The following is a 14841-nucleotide window of genomic DNA, read 5'->3' on the forward strand; positions in this document are numbered from 1 at the left end:
CCTAACAATTTTCCGTAACCTCACCTGTACCCTACACCTTACCGTTCGCTAACCCTAACCCTAGCCCTAAGCCTAGACCAAACCCCAACCGTACACCTTACCCTAACCCGTATGCTAATCCTAAGCCATACACTAACACTGACACGTGTCCTAACACATACACTAACCCTAACACTTTTCTGTACCATCACCTGTACCCTAAACCTGACATTTCGCTAACCCTAACCCTAGCCATAAAGCTAACCCTAACCCCAACCCTAAACCTTACCCAAACCGTACCCTAATTCTAACCAGTATACTAATACTAAGCCATGTCCTGACACGTACCCTGACCCTAACACTTTTCCGTACCCTCACCTGTACCCTAAACCTTACCCATTCGCTAACCCTATCCCTAGCCCTAGCCCTAGCCCTAACACCAACCCCAACCCTACCCCTTACCCTAACCCGTACCCTAATCCCAACCCATACACTAACATTAACCCATGCCCTAACACGTACCCTGACCCTAACACTTTTCCGTATCCTCTCCTGTACCTTAAATCTTACCGTTCGCTAACCCTAACCCTGGCCCTAAACATAACTCTCACACCAACCTCACAGCATACCCTAACCCGTACACTAAACTTAACCCGTACAAAAAAAACTAACCCATGCCCTCACATGTACTTTGATGGTAACACGTTTCTGTACGCTCCCATGTACCATAAACCAGACCCGTTTGCTAACTCTAACCCTAACCATAACAACAACCCTACCCATTTCCCTAACCTGTACCCTAATCCTTACCCGTACACTAACACTAATCCATGCCCTAACACGTACCGTGACCCTAACACTTTTCCATACCCACTCCTGTACCCTAAATCTTACCATTCACTAACCCTAACCCTATGTCTAAACCTAACCCTAACCCCAAACCTACACCTAACCCTAACACGTACCCTAATCCGAATCCGTACACTAACACTAACCTGTGCCCTAACATGAACCCTGACCCTAACTCGTTTCCATAAGCTCACCTGTACCCTAAATGTTACCTATTCGCTAACCCTAACCCCAACCCTACACCTAAACATAACCCCAACCCTACACCTTTCCCTAACCCATACCCTAATCCTAACCCGTACACTAACACTAACCCGTGCCCTAACACGTACCCTGACCCTAACACTTTTCCGTATCCTCTCCAGTACCCTAAATCTTACCGTTCGCTAAACCTAGCCCTTTCCCTAAACATAATGGTAACACCAACCTTGCACCGTATCCTAACCCATACACTAATCTTACCCCGTACACCAAAATGAAGCAATGCCCTCACATGTACTTTGACACTAACACGTTTCCGTACCCTCCTGTGTACCGTAAACCTTACCTGTTCGCTAACACTAACCCTAGGTCTAAGCCTAACACTATCCACAACCCTACACAAAATCCTAACCCGTACCCTAATCCTAATCCGTACAATAACACTAACCTGTGCCCTAACACCAAGCCTGACCCTAACTCGTTTCCATATGCTTACCTGTACCCTGAATATTACCTATTCGCTAACCCTAACCCTAACCCTAAACCTAACCCTAACCCCAATCCTACACCTTACCCTAATCCGTACTGTAATCCTAACCCGTACCCTAATACTAATCCGTGCCCTGACACATACATGGACCATAACACTTTTCTGTAACCTCACCTGTACCCTAAACCCTACATTTCGCCAACACTAACCCTAGCCCTAAAGCTAAATCTAACTCCAACCCTACACCTTACCCTAAGACGTACACTAATCTTAACCCGTACACTAACACTGACCCATTCCCGCAAATGTATTTTGACCCTAAAACATTTCCGTACCCTCCCCTGTAACCTAAACCTTACCCGGTCGCTAACCCTAACCCTAGCTCTAAATCTAACCCTAACGCCAACCCTACATCTTACCCTAACCCATACCCTAATCCTAAACCGTACACTAACACTAACCAGTGCCCTGAAACGTACCCTGACCCTAACACTTTTCCATACCTTCACCTGCACGCTAAACGTAATCATTAGGTAACACTAAGTATAGACTTAAACCTAACCCTAACACCAACCCTACTCCCTCTTCTAACCCGTACCCTATATTTAACCCCTACACTAACACTAACCCATGCCCTCACACGTACTTTGACACTAAAACGTCTCCATACATTCACATGTACCATAAGCCTTAACCGTTCACTAAACCTATCCCTAACCCTAACGCCAACCCTAACCATTACCCTAACCCATACCCTAATCCTAACCATACATTAACACTAACACGTTTCCTAACACATAACCTGACCCAAACGCTTTTCCGTACCCTCAACTGTACCCTAAAACTTACCCGTTCACTAACCCTAAGCCTAGCCCTAAACCTAACCCTAACCCCAACCCCACACCTTACCCTAAACTGTACGCTAATCCTGACACGTACACTAACACTAACAGGTGTCCTAACACATACCCTGACTCTAAAAGTTTTCCGTACCCTCACCTGTACCCTAAACCTTACTGGTTCACTAACCGTAACCCTAGCCCTAAACATAACGCTAACACCAACCCTACACCATACCCTAACCTGTACACTAATCTTGACCCGTACACCAAAATTATGCAATGCCATCACATGTACTTTGACACTAACACGTTTCTGTACACTAGTGTACCATAAAACTTACCTGTTCACTAACTCTAACCCTAGCCCTAAACTTAACCCTAACGCCAACCCTACACATTACCCTAACACGTAACCTAATCCTAACCCATACACTAACACTACACGTGCCCTAACAAGTACCCTGACTGTAACAGTTTTCCGTACACTCACCTGTACCCTAAACCATACCGTTTGCTATCCTTAACCCTAGACATAAACGTAAAGCTAACGCCATCCCTAAACCTTACCCTAACGCGTACCCAATCCTAACAGGTACAATAACACTAATCCGTGCCTTAACACTTACCCTGACCCTAACGCTTTTCCATACCCACACCTGAACCCTAAACCTTACCATTCACTAACCCTAACCCTAGGTCTAAACCTAACCCTAAACCCAACCCCAACCCTACACCTAACCCTAACATGTACCCTAATCCTAATCCTTAAACTAACACTAAGCTGTGCCCTAACACGAACCCTGACCCTAACGCGTTTCCATACGCTCACCTGTACTCTAATGTTACCTATTCGCTAACCCTAACACTAGCCCTAAACCTAAACCTAACCCCAACCCTACACCTTACCCTAACCCATACCCTAATCATAACCCATACACTAACACTAACTCGTGCCCTAACACCTACCCTAACCCTACCCCTAACCCTAACCCTAACACTAACCCTAACACTAACCCTAAACTTTACCATTTGTTAACCATAACCCTAGCCCCAAACCTAAACCTAACTACAACCCTACTCCTTACCCTAACACGTACACTAATCTTAACCAGTACACTAACACTAACCCAATACCGCACATGTACTTTGACAAAAAGACATTTCCGTATGCTCAGCTGTAACCTAAACCTTACCCGTTCACTAAACTTAACCCTACCCCTAACACTAACCATAACGCCAACCCTACCAATTACCCTAACCCGTACCCTAATCCTAACCTGTAAACCCACACTAACCCCTGCCCTAACACGTACCCTGACCCTAACAATTTTCCGTAACCTCACCTGTACCCTACACCTTACCGTTCGCTAACCCTAACCCTAGCCCTAAGCCTAGACCAAACCCCAACCGTACACCTTACCCTAACCCGTATGCTAATCCTAAGCCATACACTAACACTGACACGTGTCCTAACACATACACTAACCCTAACACTTTTCTGTACCATCACCTGTACCCTAAACCTGACATTTCGCTAACCCTAACCCTAGCCATAAAGCTAACCCTAACCCCAACCCTAAACCTTACCCAAACCGTACCCTAATTCTAACCAGTATACTAATACTAAGCCATGTCCTGACACGTACCCTGACCCTAACACTTTTCCGTACCCTCACCTGTACCCTAAACCTTACCCATTCGCTAACCCTATCCCTAGCCCTAGCCCTAGCCCTAACACCAACCCCAACCCTACCCCTTACCCTAACCCGTACCCTAATCCCAACCCATACACTAACATTAACCCATGCCCTAACACGTACCCTGACCCTAACACTTTTCCGTATCCTCTCCTGTACCTTAAATCTTACCGTTCGCTAACCCTAACCCTAGCCCTAAACATAACTCTCACACCAACCTCACAGCATACCCTAACCCGTACACTAAACTTAACCCGTACAAAAAAAACTAACCCATGCCCTCACATGTACTTTGATGGTAACACGTTTCTGTACACTCCCATGTACCATAAACCATACCCGTTTGCTAACTCTAACCCTAACCATAACAACAACCCTACCCATTTCCCTAACCTGTACCCTAATCCTTACCCGTACACTAACACTAATCCATGCCCTAACACGTACCGTGACCCTAACACTTTTCCATACCCACTCCTGTACCCTAAATCTTACCATTCACTAACCCTAACCCTATGTCTAAACCTAACCCTAACCCCAAACCTACACCTAACCCTAACACGTACCCTAATCCGAATCCGTACACTAACACTAACCTGTGCCCTAACATGAACCCTGACCCTAACTCGTTTCCATAAGCTCACCTGTACCCTAAATGTTACCTATTCGCTAACCCTAACCCCAACCCTACACCTAAACATAACCCCAACCCTACACCTTTCCCTAACCCATACCCTAATCCTAACCCGTACACTAACACTAACCCGTGCCCTAACACGTACCCTGACCCTAACACTTTTCCGTATCCTCTCCAGTACCCTAAATCTTACCGTTCGCTAAACCTAGCCCTTTCCCTAAACATAATGGTAACACCAACCTTGCACCGTATCCTAACCCATACACTAATCTTACCCCGTACACCAAAATGAAGCAATGCCCTCACATGTACTTTGACACTAACACGTTTCCGTACCCTCCTGTGTACCGTAAACCTTACCTGTTCGCTAACACTAACCCTAGGTCTAAGCCTAACACTATCCACAACCCTACACAAAATCCTAACCCGTACCCTAATCCTAATCCGTACAATAACACTAACCTGTGCCCTAACACCAAGCCTGACCCTAACTCGTTTCCATATGCTTACCTGTACCCTGAATATTACCTATTCGCTAACCCTAACCCTAACCCTAAACCTAACCCTAACCCCAATCCTACACCTTACCCTAATCCGTACTGTAATCCTAACCCGTACCCTAATACTAATCCGTGCCCTGACACATACATGGACCATAACACTTTTCTGTAACCTCACCTGTACCCTAAACCCTACATTTCGCCAACACTAACCCTAGCCCTAAAGCTAAATCTAACTCCAACCCTACACCTTACCCTAAGACGTACACTAATCTTAACCCGTACACTAACACTGACCCATTCCCGCAAATGTATTTTGACCCTAAAACATTTCCGTACCCTCCCCTGTAACCTAAACCTTACCCGGTCGCTAACCCTAACCCTAGCTCTAAATCTAACCCTAACGCCAACCCTACATCTTACCCTAACCCATACCCTAATCCTAAACCGTACACTAACACTAACCAGTGCCCTGAAACGTACCCTGACCCTAACACTTTTCCATACCTTCACCTGCACGCTAAACGTAATCATTAGGTAACACTAAGTATAGAGTTAAACCTAACCCTAACACCAACCCTACTCCCTCTTCTAACCCGTACCCTATATTTAACCCCTACACTAACACTAACCCATGCCCTCACACGTACTTTGACACTAAAACGTCTCCATACATTCACATGTACCATAAGCCTTAACCGTTCACTAAACCTATCCCTAACCCTAACGCCAACCCTAACCATTACCCTAACCCATACCCTAATCCTAACCATACATTAACACTAACACGTTTCCTAACACATAACCTGACCCAAACGCTTTTCCGTACCCTCAACTGTACCCTAAAACTTACCCGTTCACTAACCCTAAGCCTAGCCCTAAACCTAACCCTAACCCCAACCCCACACCTTACCCTAAACTGTACGCTAATCCTGACACGTACACTAACACTAACAGGTGTCCTAACACATACCCTGACTCTAAAAGTTTTCCGTACCCTCACCTGTACCCTAAACCTTACTGGTTCACTAACCGTAACCCTAGCCCTAAACATAACGCTAACACCAACCCTACACCATACCCTAACCTGTACACTAATCTTGACCCGTACACCAAAATTATGCAATGCCATCACATGTACTTTGACACTAACACGTTTCTGTACACTAGTGTACCATAAAACTTACCTGTTCGCTAACTCTAACCCTAGCCCTAAACTTAACCCTAACGCCAACCCTACACATTACCCTAACACGTAACCTAATCCTAACCCATACACTAACACTACACGTGCCCTAACAAGTACCCTGACTGTAACAGTTTTCCGTACACTCACCTGTACCCTAAACCATACCGTTTGCTATCCTTAACCCTAGACATAAACGTAAAGCTAACGCCATCCCTAAACCTTACCCTAACGCGTACCCAATCCTAACAGGTACAATAACACTAATCCGTGCCTTAACACTTACCCTGACTCTAACGCTTTTCCATACCCACACCTGAACCCTAAACCTTACCATTCACTAACCCTAACCCTAGGTCTAAACCTAACCCTAAACCCAACCCCAACCCTACACCTAACCATAACATGTACCCTAATCCTAATCCTTAAACTAACACTAAGCTGTGCCCTAACACGAACCCTGACCCTAACGCGTTTCCATACGCTCACCTGTACTCTAATGTTACCTATTCTCTAACCCTAACACTAGCCCTAAACCTAAACCTAACCCCAACCCTACACCTTACCCTAACCCATACCCTAATCATAACCCATACACTAACACTAACTCGTGCCCTAACACCTACCCTAACCCTACCCCTAACCCTAACCCTAACACTAACCCTAACACTAACCCTAAACTTTACCATTTGTTAACCATAACCCTAGCCACAAACCTAAACCTAACTACAACCCTACTCCTTACCCTAACACGTACACTAATCTTAACCAGTAGACTAACACTAACCCAATACCGCACATGTACTTTGACAAAAAGACATTTCCGTATGCTCAGCTGTAACCTAAACCTTACCCGTTCACTAAACTTAACCCTACCCCTAACACTAACCATAACGCCAACCCTACCAATTACCCTAACCCGTACCCTAATCCTAACCTGTAAACCCACACTAACCCCTGCCCTAACACGTACCCTGACCCTAACAATTTTCCGTAACCTCACCTGTACCCTACACCTTACCGTTCGCTAACCCTAACCCTAGCCCTAAGCCTAGACCAAACCCCAACCGTACACCTTACCCTAACCCGTATGCTAATCCTAAGCCATACACTAACACTGACACGTGTCCTAACACATACACTAACCCTAACACTTTTCTGTACCATCACCTGTACCCTAAACCTGACATTTCGCTAACCCTAACCCTAGCCATAAAGCTAACCCTAACCCCAACCCTAAACCTTACCCAAACCGTACCCTAATTCTAACCAGTATACTAATACTAAGCCATGTCCTGACACGTACCCTGACCCTAACACTTTTCCGTACCCTCACCTGTACCCTAAACCTTACCCATTCGCTAACCCTATCCCTAGCCCTAGCCCTAGCCCTAACACCAACCCCAACCCTACCCCTTACCCTAACCCGTACCCTAATCCCAACCCATACACTAACATTAACCCATGCCCTAACACGTACCCTGACCCTAACACTTTTCCGTATCCTCTCCTGTACCTTAAATCTTACCGTTCGCTAACCCTAACCCTAGCCCTAAACATAACTCTCACACCAACCTCACAGCATACCCTAACCCGTACACTAAACTTAACCCGTACAAAAAAAACTAACCCATGCCCTCACATGTACTTTGATGGTAACACGTTTCTGTACGCTCCCATGTACCATAAACCATACCCGTTTGCTAACTCTAACCCTAACCATAACAACAACCCTACCCATTTCCCTAACCTGTACCCTAATCCTTACCCGTACACTAACACTAATCCATGCCCTAACACGTACCGTGACCCTAACACTTTTCCATACCCACTCCTGTACCCTAAATCTTACCATTCACTAACCCTAACCCTATGTCTAAACCTAACCCTAACCCCAAACCTACACCTAACCCTAACACGTACCCTAATCCGAATCCGTACACTAACACTAACCTGTGCCCTAACATGAACCCTGACCCTAACTCGTTTCCATAAGCTCACCTGTACCCTAAATGTTACCTATTCGCTAACCCTAACCCCAACCCTACACCTAAACATAACCCCAACCCTACACCTTTCCCTAACCCATACCCTAATCCTAACCCGTACACTAACACTAACCCGTGCCCTAACACGTACCCTGACCCTAACACTTTTCCGTATCCTCTCCAGTACCCTAAATCTTACCGTTCGCTAAACCTAGCCCTTTCCCTAAACATAATGGTAACACCAACCTTGCACCGTATCCTAACCCATACACTAATCTTACCCCGTACACCAAAATGAAGCAATGCCCTCACATGTACTTTGACACTAACACGTTTCCGTACCCTCCTGTGTACCGTAAACCTTACCTGTTCGCTAACACTAACCCTAGGTCTAAGCCTAACACTATCCACAACCCTACACAAAATCCTAACCCGTACCCTAATCCTAATCCGTACAATAACACTAACCTGTGCCCTAACACCAAGCCTGACCCTAACTCGTTTCCATATGCTTACCTGTACCCTGAATATTACCTATTCGCTAACCCTAACCCTAACCCTAAACCTAACCCTAACCCCAATCCTACACCTTACCCTAATCCGTACTGTAATCCTAACCCGTACCCTAATACTAATCCGTGCCCTGACACTTACATGGACCATAACACTTTTCTGTAACCTCACCTGTACCCTAAACCCTACATTTCGCCAACACTATCCCTAGCCCTAAAGCTAAATCTAACTCCAACCCTACACCTTACCCTAAGACGTACACTAATCTTAACCCGTACACTAACACTGACCCATTCCCGCAAATGTATTTTGACCCTAAAACATTTCCGTACCCTCCCCTGTAACCTAAACCTTACCCGGTCGCTAACCCTAACCCTAGCCCTAAATCTAACCCTAACGCCAACCCTACATCTTACCCTAACCCATACCCTAATCCTAAACCGTACACTAACACTAACCAGTGCCCTGAAACGTACCCTGACCCTAACACTTTTCCATACCTTCACCTGCACGCTAAACGTAATCATTAGGTAACACTAAGTATAGACTTAAACCTAACCCTAACACCAACCCTACTCCCTCTTCTAACCCGTACCCTATATTTAACCCCTACACTAACACTAACCCATGCCCTCACACGTACTTTGACACTAAAACGTCTCCATACATTCACATGTACCATAAGCCTTAACCGTTCACTAAACCTATCCCTAACCCTAACGCCAACCCTAACCATTACCCTAACCCATACCCTAATCCTAACCATACATTAACACTAACACGTTTCCTAACACATAACCTGACCCAAACGCTTTTCCGTACCCTCAACTGTACCCTAAAACTTACCCGTTCACTAACCCTAAGCCTAGCCCTAAACCTAAACCTAACCCCAACCCCACACCTTACCCTAAACTGTACGCTAATCCTGACACGTACACTAACACTAACAGGTGTCCTAACACATACCCTGACTCTAAAAGTTTTCCGTACCCTCACCTGTACCCTAAACCTTACTGGTTCACTAACCGTAACCCTAGCCCTAAACATAACGCTAACACCAACCCTACACCATACCCTAACCTGTACACTAATCTTGACCCGTACACCAAAATTATGCAATGCCATCACATGTACTTTGACACTAACACGTTTCTGTACACTAGTGTACCATAAAACTTACCTGTTCGCTAACTCTAACCCTAGCCCTAAACTTAACCCTAACGCCAACCCTACACATTACCCTAACACGTAACCTAATCCTAACCCATACACTAACACTACACGTGCCCTAACAAGTACCCTGACTGTAACAGTTTTCCGTACACTCACCTGTACCCTAAACCATACCGTTTGCTATCCTTAACCCTAGACATAAACGTAAAGCTAACGCCATCCCTAAACCTTACCCTAACGCGTACCCAATCCTAACAGGTACAATAACACTAATCCGTGCCTTAACACTTACCCTGACCCTAACGCTTTTCCATACCCACACCTGAACCCTAAACCTTACCATTCACTAACCCTAACCCTAGGTCTAAACCTAACCCTAAACCCAACCCCAACCCTACACCTAACCCTAACATGTACCCTAATCCTAATCCTTAAACTAACACTAAGCTGTGCCCTAACACGAACCCTGACCCTAACGCGTTTCCATACGCTCACCTGTACTCTAATGTTACCTATTCGCTAACCCTAACACTAGCCCTAAACCTAAACCTAACCCCAACCCTACACCTTACCCTAACCCATACCCTAATCATAACCCATACACTAACACTAACTCGTGCCCTAACACCTACCCTAACCCTACCCCTAACCCTAACCCTAACACTAACCCTAACACTAACCCTAAACTTTACCATTTGTTAACCATAACCCTAGCCCCAAACCTAAACCTAACTACAACCCTACTCCTTACCCTAACACGTACACTAATCTTAACCAGTACACTAACACTAACCCAATACCGCACATGTACTTTGACAAAAAGACATTTCCGTATGCTCAGCTGTAACCTAAACCTTACCCGTTCACTAAACTTAACCCTACCCCTAACACTAACCATAACGCCAACCCTACCAATTAACCTAACCCGTACCCTAATCCTAACCTGTAAACCCACACTAACCCCTGCCCTAACACGTACCCTGACCCTAACAATTTTCCGTAACCTCACCTGTACCCTACACCTTACCGTTCGCTAACCCTAACCCTAGCCCTAAGCCTAGACCAAATCCTAACCGTACACCTTACCCTAACCCGTATGCTAATCCTAAGCCATACACTAACACTGACACGTGTCCTAACACATACACTAACCCTAACACTTTTCTGTACCATCACCTGTACCCTAAACCTGACATTTCGCTAACCCTAACCCTAGCCATAAAGCTAACCCTAACCCCAACCCTAAACCTTACCCAAACCGTACCCTAATTCTAACCAGTATACTAATACTAAGCCATGTCCTGACACGTACCCTGACCCTAACACTTTTCCGTACCCTCACCTGTACCCTAAACCTTACCCATTCGCTAACCCTATCCCTAGCCCTAGCCCTAGCCCTAACACCAACCCCAACCCTACCCCTTACCCTAACCCGTACCCTAATCCCAACCCATACACTAACATTAACCCATGCCCTAACACGTACCCTGACCCTAACACTTTTCCGTATCCTCTCCTGTACCTTAAATCTTACCGTTCGCTAACCCTAACCCTAGCCCTAAACATAACTCTCACACCAACCTCACAGCATACCCTAACCCGTACACTAAACTTAACCCGTACAAAAAAAACTAACCCATGCCCTCACATGTACTTTGATGGTAACACGTTTCTGTACGCTCCCATGTACCATAAACCATACCCGTTTGCTAACTCTAACCCTAACCATAACAACAACCCTACCCATTTCCCTAACCTGTACCCTAATCCTTACCCGTACACTAACACTAATCCATGCCCTAACACGTACCGTGACCCTAACACTTTTCCATACCCACTCCTGTACCCTAAATCTTACCATTCACTAACCCTAACCCTATGTCTAAACCTAAACCGAACCCCAAACCTACACCTAACCCTAACACGTACCCTAATCCGAATCCGTACACTAACACTAACCTGTGCCCTAACATGAACCCTGACCCTAACTCGTTTCCATAAGCTCACCTGTACCCTAAATGTTACCTATTCGCTAACCCTAACCCCAACCCTACACCTAAACATAACCCCAACCCTACACCTTTCCCTAACCCATACCCTAATCCTAACCCGTACACTAACACTAACCCGTGCCCTAACACGTACCCTGACCCTAACACTTTTCCGTATCCTCTCCAGTACCCTAGATCTTACCGTTCGCTAAACCTAGCCCTTTCCCTAAACATAATGGTAACACCAACCTTGCACCGTATCCTAACCCATACACTAATCTTACCCCGTACACCAAAATGAAGCAATGCCCTCACATGTACTTTGACACTAACACGTTTCCGTACCCTCCTGTGTACCGTAAACCTTACCTGTTCGCTAACACTAACCCTAGGTCTAAGCCTAACACTATCCACAACCCTACACAAAATCCTAACCCGTACCCTAATCCTAATCCGTACAATAACACTAACCTGTGCCCTAACACCAAGCCTGACCCTAACTCGTTTCCATATGCTTACCTGTACCCTGAATATTACCTATTCGCTAACCCTAACCCTAACCCTAAACCTAACCCTAACCCCAATCCTACACCTTACCCTAATCCGTACTGTAATCCTAACCCGTACCCTAATACTAATCCGTGCCCTGACACATACATGGACCATAACACTTTTCTGTAACCTCACCTGTACCCTAAACCCTACATTTCGCCAACACTAACCCTAGCCCTAAAGCTAAATCTAACTCCAACCCTACACCTTACCCTAAGACGTACACTAATCTTAACCCGTACACTAACACTGACCCATTCCCGCAAATGTATTTTGACCCTAAAACATTTCCGTACCCTCCCCTGTAACCTAAACCTTACCCGGTCGCTAACCCTAACCCTAGCTCTAAATCTAACCCTAACGCCAACCCTACATCTTACCCTAACCCATACCCTAATCCTAAACCGTACACTAACACTAACCAGTGCCCTGAAACGTACCCTGACCCTAACACTTTTCCATACCTTCACCTGCACGCTAAACGTAATCATTAGGTAACACTAAGTATAGACTTAAACCTAACCCTAACACCAACCCTACTCCCTCTTCTAACCCGTACCCTATATTTAACCCCTACACTAACACTAACCCATGCCCTCACACGTACTTTGACACTAAAACGTCTCCATACATTCACATGTACCATAAGCCTTAACCGTTCACTAAACCTATCCCTAACCCTAACGCCAACCCTAACCATTACCCTAACCCATACCCTAATCCTAACCATACATTAACACTAACACGTTTCCTAACACATAACCTGACCCAAACGCTTTTCCGTACCCTCAACTGTACCCTAAAACTTACCCGTTCACTAACCCTAAGCCTAGCCCTAAACCTAAACCTAACCCCAACCCCACACCTTACCCTAAACTGTACGCTAATCCTGACACGTACACTAACACTAACAGGTGTCCTAACACATACCCTGACTCTAAAAGTTTTCCGTACCCTCACCTGTACCCTAAACCTTACTGGTTCACTAACCGTAACCCTAGCCCTAAACATAACGCTAACACCAACCCTACACCATACCCTAACCTGTACACTAATCTTGACCCGTACACCAAAATTATGCAATGCCATCACATGTACTTTGACACTAACACGTTTCTGTACACTAGTGTACCATAAAACTTACCTGTTCGCTAACTCTAACCCTAGCCCTAAACTTAACCCTAACGCCAACCCTACACATTACCCTAACACGTAACCTAATCCTAACCCATACACTAACACTACACGTGCCCTAACAAGTACCCTGACTGTAACAGTTTTCCGTACACTCACCTGTACCCTAAACCATACCGTTTGCTATCCTTAACCCTAGACATAAACGTAAAGCTAACGCCATCCCTAAACCTTACCCTAACGCGTACCCAATCCTAACAGGTACAATAACACTAATCCGTGCCTTAACACTTACCCTGACCCTAACGCTTTTCCATACCCACACCTGAACCCTAAACCTTACCATTCACTAACCCTAACCCTAGGTCTAAACCTAACCCTAAACCCAACCCCAACCCTACACCTAACCCTAACATGTACCCTAATCCTAATCCTTAAACTAACACTAAGCTGTGCCCTAACACGAACCCTGACCCTAACGCGTTTCCATACGCTCACCTGTACTCTAATGTTACCTATTCGCTAACCCTAACACTAGCCCTAAACCTAAACCTAACCCCAACCCTACACCTTACCCTAACCCATACCCTAATCATAACCCATACACTAACACTAACTCGTGCCCTAACACCTACCCTAACCCTACCCCTAACCCTAACCCTAACACTAACCCTAACACTAACCCTAAACTTTACCATTTGTTAACCATAACCCTAGCCCCAAACCTAAACCTAACTACAACCCTACTCCTTACCCTAACACGTACACTAATCTTAACCAGTACACTAACACTAACCCAATACCGCACATGTACTTTGACAAAAAGACATTTCCGTATGCTCAGCTGTAACCTAAACCTTACCCGTTCACTAAACTTAACCCTACCCCTAACACTAACCATAACGCCAACCCTACCAATTACCCTAACCCGTACCCTAATCCTAACCTGTAAACCCACACTAACCCCTGCCCTAACACGTACCCTGACCCTAACAATTTTCCGTAACCTCACCTGTACCCTACACCTTACCGTTCGCTAACCCTAACCCTAGCCCTAAGCCTAGACCAAATCCTAACCGTACACCTTACCCTAACCCGTATGCTAATCC

This window comes from Mesoplodon densirostris, chromosome 20 (assembly GCF_025265405.1).
Source record: "Mesoplodon densirostris isolate mMesDen1 chromosome 20, mMesDen1 primary haplotype, whole genome shotgun sequence".
Taxonomy (NCBI): Eukaryota; Metazoa; Chordata; class Mammalia; order Artiodactyla; family Ziphiidae; genus Mesoplodon; species Mesoplodon densirostris.